Here is a 14128-nt window from a genome sequence, read left to right on the forward strand (position 1 = left end):
TTCTAGATCAAAAGCTAGAAAGATCAAGAAGCTAGAGAAAAACAGAGCAATTAAACTCAAAGTAATAGAAGGAAGGAGAAGATGAAGATGGGAGCAGAAATCAATGAGGAGAAGATAGACCAACCATAGAGAAAATGAACAAAGCCAAAAGCTTGTTCTTTGAAAAGATCAGCAAAATTAATGACCTCCTACTTAGACTGATCAGAAAAAAAGGAGAAAGGAAACAAAAACTACCGATAACAAGAATGAAAGAAGGTTAACATTACAGATCCTACAGATAGTAAAAAGACAACAGGAGAACGTAATGAACAACTTTATGCCAACAAATTTGACAACTTAGATGAAATGGAGAGATTCTCTGAAAAATGCTACCTATCTAATTGATACAATATGAAAAAGAAAATATTAATAGCCCTAGATTTATTAGAAGAATTGAATTCTTTATCAAAAACTTTCTCCTAAGAAAATTCCCGGCCCAGAGGGTTTCACTGGTGAATTCCATAAAAAATTCAAAGAAGAAATAACAACAATCCTACATAAACTCTTTCAGAAAACAGAGGAGGAGGGAGCACTTCCCAATTCATTTTACGAGCTCAGCATAACCCTAATTTCAAAACATGAATAAGACATTTTAAAAAATTCAAATATCACAATATCCCTCATCAACATAGACACAGAAATCTTTAACAAAATATCCGTAAATTGTATCCAGGAATATGCATACATACGTATATACATACACGCATACATGCATACATACATACAAAGAATCATACACCACGACTTAAGTCGAGTTGATCCCAGGAATGCTAGTTTAGTTTAACTAACTTATTGATTTGAATCAATTTAATTGATCATAGTAACAGAATATAGGAGCAAATATCACATGATCACTTTAATAGTAGAAGAAAAAGTGTTTGACAAAATAAACTCACCATTCCTTGTAAAAATTCCCTGCAAAGTGGGAATAGCAGGAAACTTCCTCAATCTGATAAAGGACATCTACAACAATCCCACAGTAAATATCATCATTGAGGATGACATATTGGATATTCCCCCCTAAGACTGGAACAAGGCAGGGATGCCCACTCAGTCCCTTCTATTCCACATGATCCTGGAACCCCCAGCCCTTCCACTAAGGCAAGCCAAAGAAACAAATGGCATAAAGTTGGAAAAGAAAAACAAAAACTGTCGATATTTGCAGATGACATTATTATTTACGTAGAAAATCCTAAAGACTCTACAAAACAACTACTAGAACTAATAAATAGCAATATTAGAGGACGAAAAAGGTTAATATAGAAAAATTAATTGTACTTTTATATACTAGTATCAAACAAATTAGAAAGGGAAATTAAAGAAACAATTTCATTTATAATAGGGCCAAAACCCATAAAATACTTCAGAATAAATTTAAGAAAAGTCATTCAATTGCTCTTCACTGAAAATCACAGAATATCGCTGAAAGAAATTAAGACCTAAATAAATGTAGAGACGTAATATGTTCATGGACTAGGACACTCAACAGTGTTACCGTGTCGATTTTCTCCAAATGGATCTATAGGTTGTATACAATAGATCCTTTTTTTTGTAGAAATTGAAGAAATTGTAGAAATTGAATAGTTGATTCAAAAATTCCTACAGAAATGCAAATAACCTGGAATGGCCAGAGTACTTTTAAAAGGAGGAGCAACGTTGGATGTCTTACACTGCCTGATTATAAGACTCACTGTTAACCCCAGAAAACTAGATGATGTGGTTTTGGCAAAAGGATAGACATATAGGTTAAGCACACAGAACAGAAAATCTAGGGGTAGACCCAAACATACATGGCAGCTGATTTTTGGCAGAGGGGCCAGGATGGTTCAGTAGAGAAAAAAATTCTCTTTAACAAAGACTTTTTTAACAAAGTACCTCTTTAACAAAGGTACTGAAAGAACTGGATATTCACATGAAACAAATGAACACCAGCCTTTATCTGACACTATATGCAAAAATTACCTGGAAATTAATATGAAAAAGCCAAATGCAAAAGCTTAAATTTAAAACTTCTAGAAGAAAACACGCGAGAAAATAATTGTAACTTTGGGGCAAGGCAGTGATTTCTTAGATAAGACTCAAAAGCATGAACCATAAAAGAGAAAAAAGTTGATAAATTGTACTTTATCAAAACTAAAAACTTCCATTTGTTAAAAAACATTATTAAGAAGGCAAAAGACAAGCCCCAGATAGGAGAAAATATTCTCAATACATACATCTGATGAAAGACTTCTATCTAGAATATATTAAAATTCTTACAAATCAAAAATAAAAATACAACTCAAATTTTGTGTGTGTGTGACAAAGATTGGCCCTGAGCTAACATCTGTTGCCAATCTTCCAGTTTTTGCTTAAGAAAGATTGTCGCTGAGCTAACAATCTTCCTCTGTTTTATGTGGGACACCACCACAGCATGGCTTGACGAGCGGTGCTAGGTCTGTGCCCGGGATCTGAACCTGTGAACAGCAGGCCGATGAAGCGAGGCGTGTGAACTTAAACACAATGCCACTGGGCTGGCCCCCACAACTCAATTTTATAAAGTGGGCAATAGATTTGAGCAGACACTTCACAAAAGAAGATATGGCCAACAAAGATGACTACACTGTTAGCATCAGGGAAATGTAAATTAAAACGTCAGTGAGACACCACTACACGCCCATGGGAAAGGCTAAAATTAAAAAGACTGGGGCCGGCCCCGTGGCTGAGTGGTTAAGTTCGCGCGCTCTGCTGCAGGCAGCCCAGTGTTTCATCAGTTCGAATCCTGGATGCGAACATGGCACCGCTCATCAAGCCACGCTGAGGCGGCCTCCCACATGCCACAACTAGAAGGACCCACAGCTAAGATATACAACTATGTACCGGGGGCCTTTGGGGAGAAAAAGGAAAAAATAAAATCTTAAAAAAAAAAATTAAAAAGACTGATAATTCCAAGTATTGTGATCATATGGAGCATCCAGAACTCTCATGAACTCCTGAGGAGAAGCTGAAATGTACAACCACTTGGAAAACGATTTGGCAGTTTCTTCAAAAGATGGGTCTTCTCATACCATACTGTGCAAGCCATTTCATTCCCAGCATCTACCCTAGAAAAATGAAAACATATGTCCCTACAAGACTAGCACAGAGCAGTTTTATTCAAAATCGCTTTGTATTAGAAACAACCCAAATGTCTATCAACAGGATAAACCAAATGTGGCATCTCCACGCATATCACTCAGCAACTTAAAAAAATGGACTAATGATACACACAACCATGTGAGCGAACCTCAGAAGCATTATGCTGGGGGAAAAGGACAGTATATACTATATATACATTATTCTACTTACATAAAATTTTAGAAAACACTATAAATATACTATTTACATGTTATACATGCTATATATATGTCACTTTGTATTTTATATTTGTTTTTGTTATATTGTATGTCACACATACGCACAGAATATAAATATACTTGTCACCAAAGTGACAAAATGCTAATAAGGGGTTCCTGGGGATGGGAGAGAAAGGGACTGGAAAGAGACAGAGGGAATCTTTTAGGGTGATATACATGTTCCGGGTCTTGATTGTGTTTGCGGTTTCCTCTGTTAAAATTCTTGAATCGCTCACGTGAATTAGATGCAATTTACCGTACATAAAATTTTACCTCAATACTATTGGTAAAAAACAAACTGAGACAGTCCTCTTTCTGTTCCACACATTCCTGTTTGGTTCAGCAGCATCCACACCTACGTCCCCTGCACCCAGGGGATGCAGAGAATGCGACCTGGTCCCTGCAGCAGGAGCAGGAGCCCGTGAAACAGCCCATGAGAGTAAGCTGTGCTGAGGCTGCACCAGAGGGAGCCCACGGGACTGTGGGGGCCCAGAGGAGGAGCGTCAGAATCACTCTGAGGGTCTGGGGAGGTCCAGGGAGGAAGTCACTCTGTGTGGAGGGAGTCATGAAGGACAAGCAGGAGGGAGCCAGGTGAGGAAGGGCTGGGTGTGCAGGATGGCAGAGGGGAGGGCACAGTAGAGGAACAGAGGAGGAACATCCTAGGGGGTGAGGGGAAGCTAAGAGCACTTCAGTGATGCTGGAGCACAAGGGGCGAGGGAGGCACGAGGTCAGGATGAACACGGAGAAGCCGTGGCTGGAAGCCTTGATCCCATGTGTGTCCCCCATCTGGAAGCTGAACTCCAGACGGGACAGGACCCTGTCTGATCTTTATGTCCCCAGAACCTCGCAAGTGCTAGGCTCACAGAGAGGGAGGGGTGTCAATGAGTGTGTGATGAATGAATGATGCAATGAATGAACGAATGAGGGGTCTGACTTTCAGATCCATTTCTCCAGCCCCATTCTGTGGTCTCCTGCCCACATTGGCTTTAATGCTGACCCCTCCTTAGGTCCTTTTGGGGACAATGCTTTCTCCTAGCTCTTTCTGTCTTTTGCTAGACTTCAGCTCTGTAGCCTTAGGGACAGACACGGCTACGGGAGAGATGGAGATCCCAACCGGACATCATTTAAATATTCATAGGAGCTGAGGCCGTGGCAAGCTGGACAGAAATGAAGAGAATTCAGAAAAGACTCGAGCAATGGATTCGTCAAGTTCAAACTCCAGGTGTAGCAAATTGGAAGCGGGTTCAACTACAGTTAGGAGACTGACACGTCCCATGAGCTACTCTCTCCCAAAGCCACATTTCCCGGCCCTTTGAGCTTTCGGGCCTTGGGAACTGGTGTGGCTTCTGTGGAGGAAGGAACGTTCCTTCCTGCAGCCTCTTTCCTGGCGGCCAGGAGATAAGCCTCTGACGGCTGCCAGCCTCAGTCACTCCTCATCTCCTTCCACGCATGCCCAGAAATATCTTACCTGGCTTCTTAAGTGGGACCTGCTCCTCCCAAGCTTGGATAGGGTTCACACTGTTTTCTGGGTCAGAGCACCTTCCTTCCTTATCCTTTGTTTATAGGCATTTGTTCCCCCATACACACCTCTGGAGTCCATCTTGCTGGGCCTACCATACTGAGAGACAGGAAGCCAGGAAGTTCTGGATCTGCCAGAGGCCATCATTGTGGGAACAACTCAGCCCCTTCACTTCCTAGAGTGGGGTGCTTCCATCAGGGGGGTCTTCTCCCACCCCCTAGCATGCAACTTTGCCCCAAACTCCACCCACGGATCCCATGCCTGGGCCCCTTGAGTGTGTCCCATCTTCTTTGACCTCATTCCCTGTGAGTCCCATCCCAGCATCCTCTGGCACATGCCTCTCAAGGTACAGCCAGTCTTACTTCCCCTTCCCATCGTTGTCACCAGGAAACTCATGAATTAACTTCTGAAATACTCTATTCTCATCTCCCTTCTCAAATCTGCTCAGAGCTTGGCTGTCCCTCTGTGGTTCTCATTAAAACCTTATCTACAGCCTCTGGAAAGTGTCTTTGGTCATTTCCTCTGTCCCTGCTCCCTTAGTGGGAGGTGGATGGACCCCTTCATCCTCTCTGGGCCCCACCCTTTCCTAGATCCAGCAGCGAGTCAACTCCCCTGTCCTTCCTGATCCCAGCGAAGGACCAGCTAGGGGGCAGACAGCTCAATTTTTGCCTGTTCCAACCTTCCAGTCTGGTTTGGAGGCCTCAAACTTTCTTCTCAGGAAACCCATGTTCCTCCAGCTCAATCAACACGTCATCCTTCAATGTTCTAGGATTAGACATTTCCAACGTTCCTATTCTGACAGCAGGTCCAAGCTCTGTCTTTTAAACCAATCTTATTCCTTCCTGATCCTCAAGCACCAGATTCCTAGATGTGGGACTTTTAATTTCATCTTAGTTGATGGTTTTTAATGATATCGCTGAGGATTTTTCTCTGCCTGAAGGAGGGTGGGATGGCACAGTACCTGAATGATTAGGGCCCCATCCTCCTGGTCTGTTCACTGATACGACCCACCAGTCCCTGAGGTCCACCATCCTGTGGCTGAGACCGACACAAGGAACTGTCCAGATCCACCTTCACTACCTTCACTATAGGGTGGGTAGGGTGTGTGTGGGTGGGGGGTGGTTGCAGCGTCCTCTGGTCTTCAATCTTCACTATGGACTCTGGAATGCCCACCTTGTCCATCGTTCCTCAAATCCTAGCCTGTGGATGTGCATCTTCTCAGCCTCAGACGCGCTCCGATATGTGGGGGTTCTGGATGCAGCTAGTTCCTTGAGTTCTTCCAGGCACCCCTCCTCCCTTCCTCAATTTTCTGTTGTGCTCACCAGGCACACAAGAACGCTAGGCACATGGAAAGAGACTAAGGGCCAGGTTACTAATGTTGGAGAAGCATCCAATGAATTCCTCTCTTCCAACTCCAGTGAGAAATTTCTGGTGATCAATCCTGGAATGAAGACCAGGCCTGGAAGCAAGTTGAGGCTTTTCTCTCCTTCCCCTAGGATCTCATGGTGAGCTGGTGGAGCCAGAGGACAACCATTTATCCAACCAGCCAGGGGACAAGGATGGCCAGTGAGGTCCCCTGCACACCCACTGCCGTTGCTGGCAGAGAGCTGAAACAGGACAGGATGAATGGCAGCAGAGAGGAGCAGAGAGGAAGGAGGGAAATCAGGTGGGGTCTGGAAAGAAGGAAGAGCGAGAGACTCCCAGAGTCCTTGCTGGGCAAGGGTAAGGCCTTGATCTGCTTGTCATTCCACGAGATGGGGGAGTGAGGAGGAAGTCTGGGGCCTTTAAGGCTCAGCCGCCTGCCCACTAGTAAAGCACAGCCACCCACCACTTCAGGGGCTGGCCCAGCAGAGGGCAGCTCCCCCTCCCGCAAAGAGACAGTACTTGAGAGGGAGGTGGTCAGAGGGTGGACCCTCCTGCTCCTCCATGCCCCCTGGGGATGATGAGGGAGCTCCTGCAAAGACCTAGTTAGGCAGCCTACCCGCCCAGGACCCCCCTGGTACTAAAGTCCCTTACTGACCCTGTCCCCTTGCCATGTATGATGGCTCTAAGGTCCCCTTGAGCCAATCAGGATCTCTCCCCAGGAAATAGGAAAGCCAGAAGGAAAACCCTGGGAGGCAGGAGGCTGTGAGCTGAGGCCTGAGGGCAAGCATGGCTCCTCCTGCTGAGAGCCCTGAGCTTCCCAGGCCTTGTCTGTGTGTGCGTGTGTGCGCGTGTGCGTCACTTTCTTTACAGCTGTGAATATTCTGGATCGTTCCAATAAATACCTCTATTCTTGAGATGGCTAGAAGGTATTTTGTTGACTTTGTTTCTGTTCTTGCACTTGCTTTTATCTTTATCTTGTTGCTATCGTTTGCTTGCACCCAAAGAATCTTAACTGACACAGAAATTGGTACCCAAGAGTTGGTTGCAGTCCACAGACCTTCAGGAGGGTAGGCATATTTGGAACTGGTTTTGACTGAGGGTGGGGGCCAGGGCCAGGAAAAAGCCTCTCCCATCAGCATTCCAAGTGGCGGCAGCTGTCAGCCAGTGTGGACAGCACAAGAAATGCTGGGACCTGGAGTAGGACCTGATGCTTCTGACATGCGCCTGGCTGAAACTTTGAAATTTCTTCTCAAGGCAGGAGATAAATTCCAGCTTTTTATGTTTTCAGCTAAAAATTCTCCTATACAAACCGGCATCAGAGATGGATTCTGTAGGTTTCTGATTCACACGGTGAATTCAATCCTCACGAGATCTTTTCGGGGAAAATTAAGACTTGGATGGGGAAAGAGTTGCACGCTAATTTCCCATGGCTGCTGCAACTGATGACCATAAACTCAGTCACTTAAAACAGCCCAAACTTATTCCCTTACGGTTCTCCTGGTGAGAAGTCCTAACATCAAAGTGTCAGAGGGCTGTGTTCCTTCTGGAGGCTCTAGGAATGAATGCACTTCCTCGTCTTTTCCAGCTTCTAGAGCCACCTGCCTTCCCAGCTCCTGGCCTCTCCCTCCATCTTCAAAGCCAGCAGTGTGGCATCTTCCCATCTCTCTCTCTGCTTCTACCCTCACACCTCCTTTCCTTCCCTCTGATCCTCTTGCCTCCCTCTTATAAGAACCCTAGTGATGACATTGGATCCACTCCCATAATCCCAGATAACCTCCCCATCTCAAAGTCCTCATGGAATCGCATCTGGAAGGTCCCTCTTATTATGTAAGTTCTGTAAGTTAATGTATTGTCAGGTACCAGGAATTCGGACATGGGCATCCTTGAAAGGATGCTATCCAGCCTACCACAAGTTTCATCCAGAAAATTGCAATAGGGACATCTGACGAGACTTGTAGGATCTTAATTACAAACCAAATCTAAGGGCAGCTGGTCACACATTGCCCATGACACCTCTTTGTTTGTTGGCAGCCAACATTTGAAGTCAGCATGGCCCCAAGGTGAAATGCAGAACAGAAAAAGAGTTAGACACCAAAGCAAGAGGAGAACTTCACTGTGAAAGCTCCGAACACCTGGAGAAACTGTGTGGGGTGGAGTCGAAGGTGTTCACCAAGGAGGGTGGAACAGGATTCCGGATTCGTTGCTGTGATCGTCCTCAGTCGACACCATGTACTCCAGCAGTGGGCTGTGATTCTCACTGTGCCCAGGGTTGGTCAAGCTTGACAAAGTGGTCACTTTGTGACCCTAAAAAAACAGAACATACTTGGCATAGAGAAGAAGAAGGAGGAATCTAAGTGTGCAGGAAACCGGAATGTTAGATTAGATATTCCATGGATTCCTCAGCTACACTGGGTTTCCTGCCGGGTCCCAGGAGATTTCCCTCTCCTTTGACACAAGGAATAAATGGATTGCTAGGAACCCTCTAGGCTGAAAGGTGGGGCTTGGACCCTGACCTATTTAGGTGGCAGAAATCCGAAGAGGTCAACCCTAGGGGAGAGAGTTCACGGTCAGCAGAAAAGAGAGTGTGGGTGTGATGTCGGGCAGCAGGGAGGGTAACGATCGGGGCTCAGGTTGGACACTCAGAGCCTCCCAGCAATACAAGCGATGGACAGTCCTGTTCCTTTGTAAAACCCAAAATCTGGTGAGCAAAGAGCAGACACTGGTCAGCATGTTGGACAGTCTCTGCTTGTCACTCAATTCTCAGACCTCAGTTGTGGGAGAAACCCAGAGCCCTTTGAAAGAAGGGGTAGCCAGGAGTCTGAGAAAGGGTGTGTCATACCCCGTACGTGCAACCTGCGAACACTCCTCCTATCTGTTCTCCATGGAGTGGGAGCATCCCCTCAGGTGACAGTGGGTTACTTAGAGGAAACCAACATGTCCTGGACTGTTGGAAGGTGGTTCCAAGGTTTCACTAGCTACTGGGACGCAGAATAACCCAGAATGATCTGGACCACGGCCTGCTGGTCAGGGTGATGCTCACGGGGGTAAGTAATAAATGAATGTCTGATCTGAGTCCACCTCACAATAGGACCATTGGGACCCAACCCTCACCTGGTCACCATTTTCTAGGTTCCTGAGTGGATACCTGGAACTGGCACTCTTGGAAGCTGCAGACTGTTCACCCAGACCCACGGACAGGGGCTGTTACACTGAGATAAACAGGTGGAGGCCATTGGGTTTATATCTCTACAAAAATATTCAAATAAAAATGCACACCAAATTCTCGGAGGAATGACAGAGATTGGTGCCATTATCACGGCTCGAGGGAGGCAAGAGTAATCATTCCCATGACACCCTATTCACCTCTCCAGTTGCCAGCCCCAGCCAGAGATGTGTCCTGGACGACAGTGGCTGGGAGCTCATAAACCTACGTGGATGAAACTCCAATGGAAATTGCCATCTCTAAGAGGTCCTTGTTAATGTAGGAAATAAATACAGCCTTTGACTCTTGGTACGTAGCGATCAGTCTTCTTGGTGGCAAGCAAAGACACCAAACCTAGTTTCTTAGTGGGAAAAAACGGAAATTTATTGGAGAAGTATCAGAGTTCCCCCAAATCGGCAGGAGACTGGAGACCAGGCTTGGAAAATAAGCAGAACCAAGGCAGCTCCATGGTGTCAAAGGCGGGGAGAAAAGAATCCTCTTTGTCAGGAGGCGTATGGTCAGGATGCTGCCTCTGCCACTCTGAGATATTATCCCAGCTGGGGTAGGGCACAGCCTCTCCGTTCACCATAGCCCTCTTGGACAGTCACTGAGAATTGGTTTTAAGCATCTATGGTCTTTGCTTCACTTGCTCCAGATTCTGGATCCCAGGTGGAATCAGCCAATAAATCAAGCTGGATCTTGGGTATGAGCCTGGATGCCAGAGAAGGAAGAATCTGGTCTTTCTGGCTTCCGCATACAGAGAATGTCAGGACTATACATGGTGGGAAATCCCCCTACTAAGAAGACAGCAGTTCCCTGTGAAACAAGTCTGTCACATCCAGGGGCCTCAGATGTTGACATCTCTGACTGTAGGAGACAGAAAGTGAACTCCAATTTGCAAAAACTAAATAGAGGCATCACTGAAAGGTCCAGAAAGGCCAAATTCAAGTGCTTAAAGCATGTCATCAGCGCCCAGCCTCTCTCACATTTGGTTGTGCTTTCTGCCTGACACAGTGGCTTCAGCCAGAACTGGGCTGCCACGAGACACTTCTTAAGTGTGTTCCTGAAGGACATCAGAGAACATCTCGTAGTGTATGCTGCCTGGAAGGAGAGGTGTCCTCAGACCAGATCTGCATTGTTTCTCAGGTAACAGCTAAGGTTCTGGCTAGAAGGTCAGAATTTTAGAGAGAATAAATCTGGAGGCTTGGTGACAAAGATACTTATGGAAGTGGTCTATGGATGGAGCTCTCGGAATGAGCCCAGAGTGGAAAATACTCCTGTCCCATGTGCATGCTCACTAGAAGGTCTCTACTGTCAGAGGCACTGAATAATTGATGAAGAGACCCTTTGTGGCTGCAATTCTTCCCCCTTCCCCCGGCAGCCCAGTGCTTTCAAAACAGGCTCTGTGACAAAATGGCTGTTAGAGAGGCTGTGTCTCAGCACATCATACGGGCTGTCCCTCATCCAGGTTGACTTGGAGCTTAAGGAATCTCAGCCCAAAGAAGCAATGGCCATAGATCTGACTAAAATGGTCTGAAGAGGACTCAGCTGAAAGAAAACACCTTGAGAGGTTGAATGCTGCCTCATAGGATGTGTGATGCTCTAAATCCATACTCAGTTTTTAGTGCATTTTCTCCCATAGCCGTAATTTATGGATCTAGGAATTAAGAAGGTAAGACGAGGGTGACAGCTCTCATGCTCATACAGAACACCTACCCTCAAAATTTTTTTTTCAATTCCCGTGACTCTGGAATCTTCTTGTCCAGAGGTGTCAGTACCTAAGAAGGGGATCCCTCTCTCAGGGAACACAAAAACGGTTTCATTGCACCGGCCATAGCTGATTCCTCATGCTTCTCAAGGGGTGGATAACGATCAGCTCACTGGGTTGGATGTGGTGCTTGATCTGGATTATCAAGAGAAATTCATATTATTGCTACACAGTAGGGTAGGGGGAATATAAGTGCAACTCGAGGGATCCCTTAGGATTCCTTCTAGTACTACCAAAACAAGTAGCAAAGGTTACTAGAAAATTCCACAGCCCTACTGAGGTAGGAGCACCAAGAGGTTCAGCTTCACAAGAATGAATTTGCCCATAGGGAAGAGGAACACTGAGTGAAATGATCATTAAAGGCTCGTATCCGTGGCAGCGATGGTCAATGCAGGTTGTAGCCTCTATTGCACCTCTTCGTTTCCTAAAAATGTTTATATGTGTATGTAAATACACACACATATACACATGCAAAATACTGAGAGAGGAGCTTAATGGAGCAAGAGAAACATTGGCATCATTCCAAGGCCCGCCACTCCATGACACAACTTCAAGATGCAGTAGGTGAAGATTATTTGTGTTTGTCTCCAACCAGGGAAGTGATGAGTGCACTTACTGTTGTAAACAGGATCACTGGATCCATAACAGGGTAAGGAGAGTCCTTTTTTTTGTCTGAGAAAAAGAGTGTGTATGTGTGTCTGGTCTCCAAGGGGTTCACTGTATATGGTAGGTGTAAAATCAGGTGGCTTCTTGACCTGAGACTCCCCGCAAGGTTTGTGTCCCTGTAACCCATTCCTCTTCCTCATCCCATAGCCTGACTGATTGGTCCAAGAATATAGTCACCCATCCCAAGCTATTCTGTCTCCTGGAATTGGAGATTTCATTCAGAGACACCAGGATTCCAGGTGTTTGAACCTACACCACCTGATGGCAGGACCCTTGAGGGGCAGACCATAACTTTCTAAAGTTGGACCCTCCCTGGTTCCTGTCTTTCCTGACCTGTGCAGATTTTGCCCCTCTTCCCATTCTCTGAACTGCCCCAGCTCCCTTAGAGTGGATCCACTTATGTTGGCCAGACTCAGTTTCTGTTGCTTATAACCACAAAGGAATCTCAACTGTGACAAGTGCTACAGTGGAGTTTCATCAAATGTACATGTAGCAAAATGGAAATCCACTATAAGGGTTCAGGGGGAGAAGGATTGCTGGATTACTGAAGGACTCAGTTACTCAGTGCCTGAAACACTCAATGCCCAAGTGACATCTATGCAAGAAAGAGAAATATCCAAGAACTGATGAAGAATTGACAAAGAAGTGAAACACATTGTTCAGGTAATCAAGCAAGCGGGTGGCCGTGACTTTGATGACTTCTTCAGGAAGAAATGGAAATATCCATTGATGGCCTCAGGAATATTTGGCTGTTAGAGAGTTAGAGGGACTGAGGAAAGTCTTCTGCAAGGTGATATGTACAGAAGGACATCCAAGGCACTGGATGCACGTTGAGTGATTCAGGAGACTTTCCGGGATAATTTTGCATGTCCCGTGTCTCTTGCTTCCTGGCCTGGGCTGCAGTCAAGGGAACCTGTTTGACACTTACAAGCTCCACACATGGAGATACAGAGAATCAGCGCCCGCTGGAGCAAGCCCCTGGGGGGCCGGAACAATGGGCAAATGTTCCCCTCCTTCCTCCCTGGAGAGGATGATTCTGAGGCCATTCCAGGAAGGCTCCTCAGAAGGTCCTGGCAGACTCAACTGCCCACATGGATGGCCTTGTCAGGAACGTGTCTTTGTATTGATTTTTCTCTCCTTCTCTGCCCTCCTTCCCCCATCCCTCAGTCCTGCTCCTGGGGATCACTTCCCATATAAACCCTCTGGGAGAGAGCCTTTCCTCCGGCTCTGCCTTCAGGGGACCCAAGTCTACTTTAGGCTGCATGGAGCCTTTAGGCTTTTGTGCAAAGAGTAATGGGGAGCCATTGAAGGGTTGGAAGCAGGTGCTGGATAAGATCTATATTCTTCAGGGTCATTCTGGCCCACTTGATTGATCTCTCAGTGTACCCTGTCCCCAAAGAACACGAGCGACTTGCCAAATGTTTCACCTGCTCTGTTCTCATCACCAACACAGTGTGGAAAATGAGCATGGGGGGCAGGGGGCAGGGGCAAAGCCAGAAGAATAAATACAAGAAGACCATTCTGAAGCTCTTGCAAGAGTCCAGTTGAAAGGTGAGGGTAGCTGGGGTGAGGCTGTTTGCTGTCTGGCTGTTTCTCTCTGTCCGTCTGTTTATGGCTGACCCTCTCTCACACCTGCGCACAGGTCCTTCTGACCGTAATCAGCCTCACGTGCCACATGACAATCCTGGGTCCCAGCCAATGGATCAGGAACACCCCTGTGCTCAGCACAAGCCAGATGTGCAGAAGCTTTGCCCAGGTGTTACTGTGGGGCAGACGGGGCACTGAGGTCTGAGGGAAAGGACCCGATGGGAGAGTGGGAGCCCAGTGAGCAAGAAGGAGCAGCAATGGAGGACTTGCTTGCTGAGATCCTGGAAGACAGGCTCACGGGGAAGGGAGTCAAGCATCCAGAGCCCAGGTGAGCCCGCCAATCAACACAACGAAGACGCAGTGTATCAGTCCATAGTTATTGAACCCGTCTGTAGAACACGAGACAGGAAGAGCCAGACAGAACCAAAATACCGTCTTGTCCAGCACCAGCACCCCACCGACTGACGAGGAGACTGAGGCTCAGGGAGGCCGTGGCTCTCGACTCAAAGGTGGTCGATCTCCTCAACGCACCACAAGGTTCCTTGACCTGATGCTGGCATCTGGTTTCACTTTCCTTCTCTTTCCCTTTCTTTTTCAAATCAACCACT

The sequence above is a fragment of the Equus przewalskii genome, chromosome 29 (assembly GCF_037783145.1).
Source record: "Equus przewalskii isolate Varuska chromosome 29, EquPr2, whole genome shotgun sequence".
In the NCBI taxonomy this organism is placed as follows: Eukaryota; Metazoa; Chordata; class Mammalia; order Perissodactyla; family Equidae; genus Equus; species Equus przewalskii.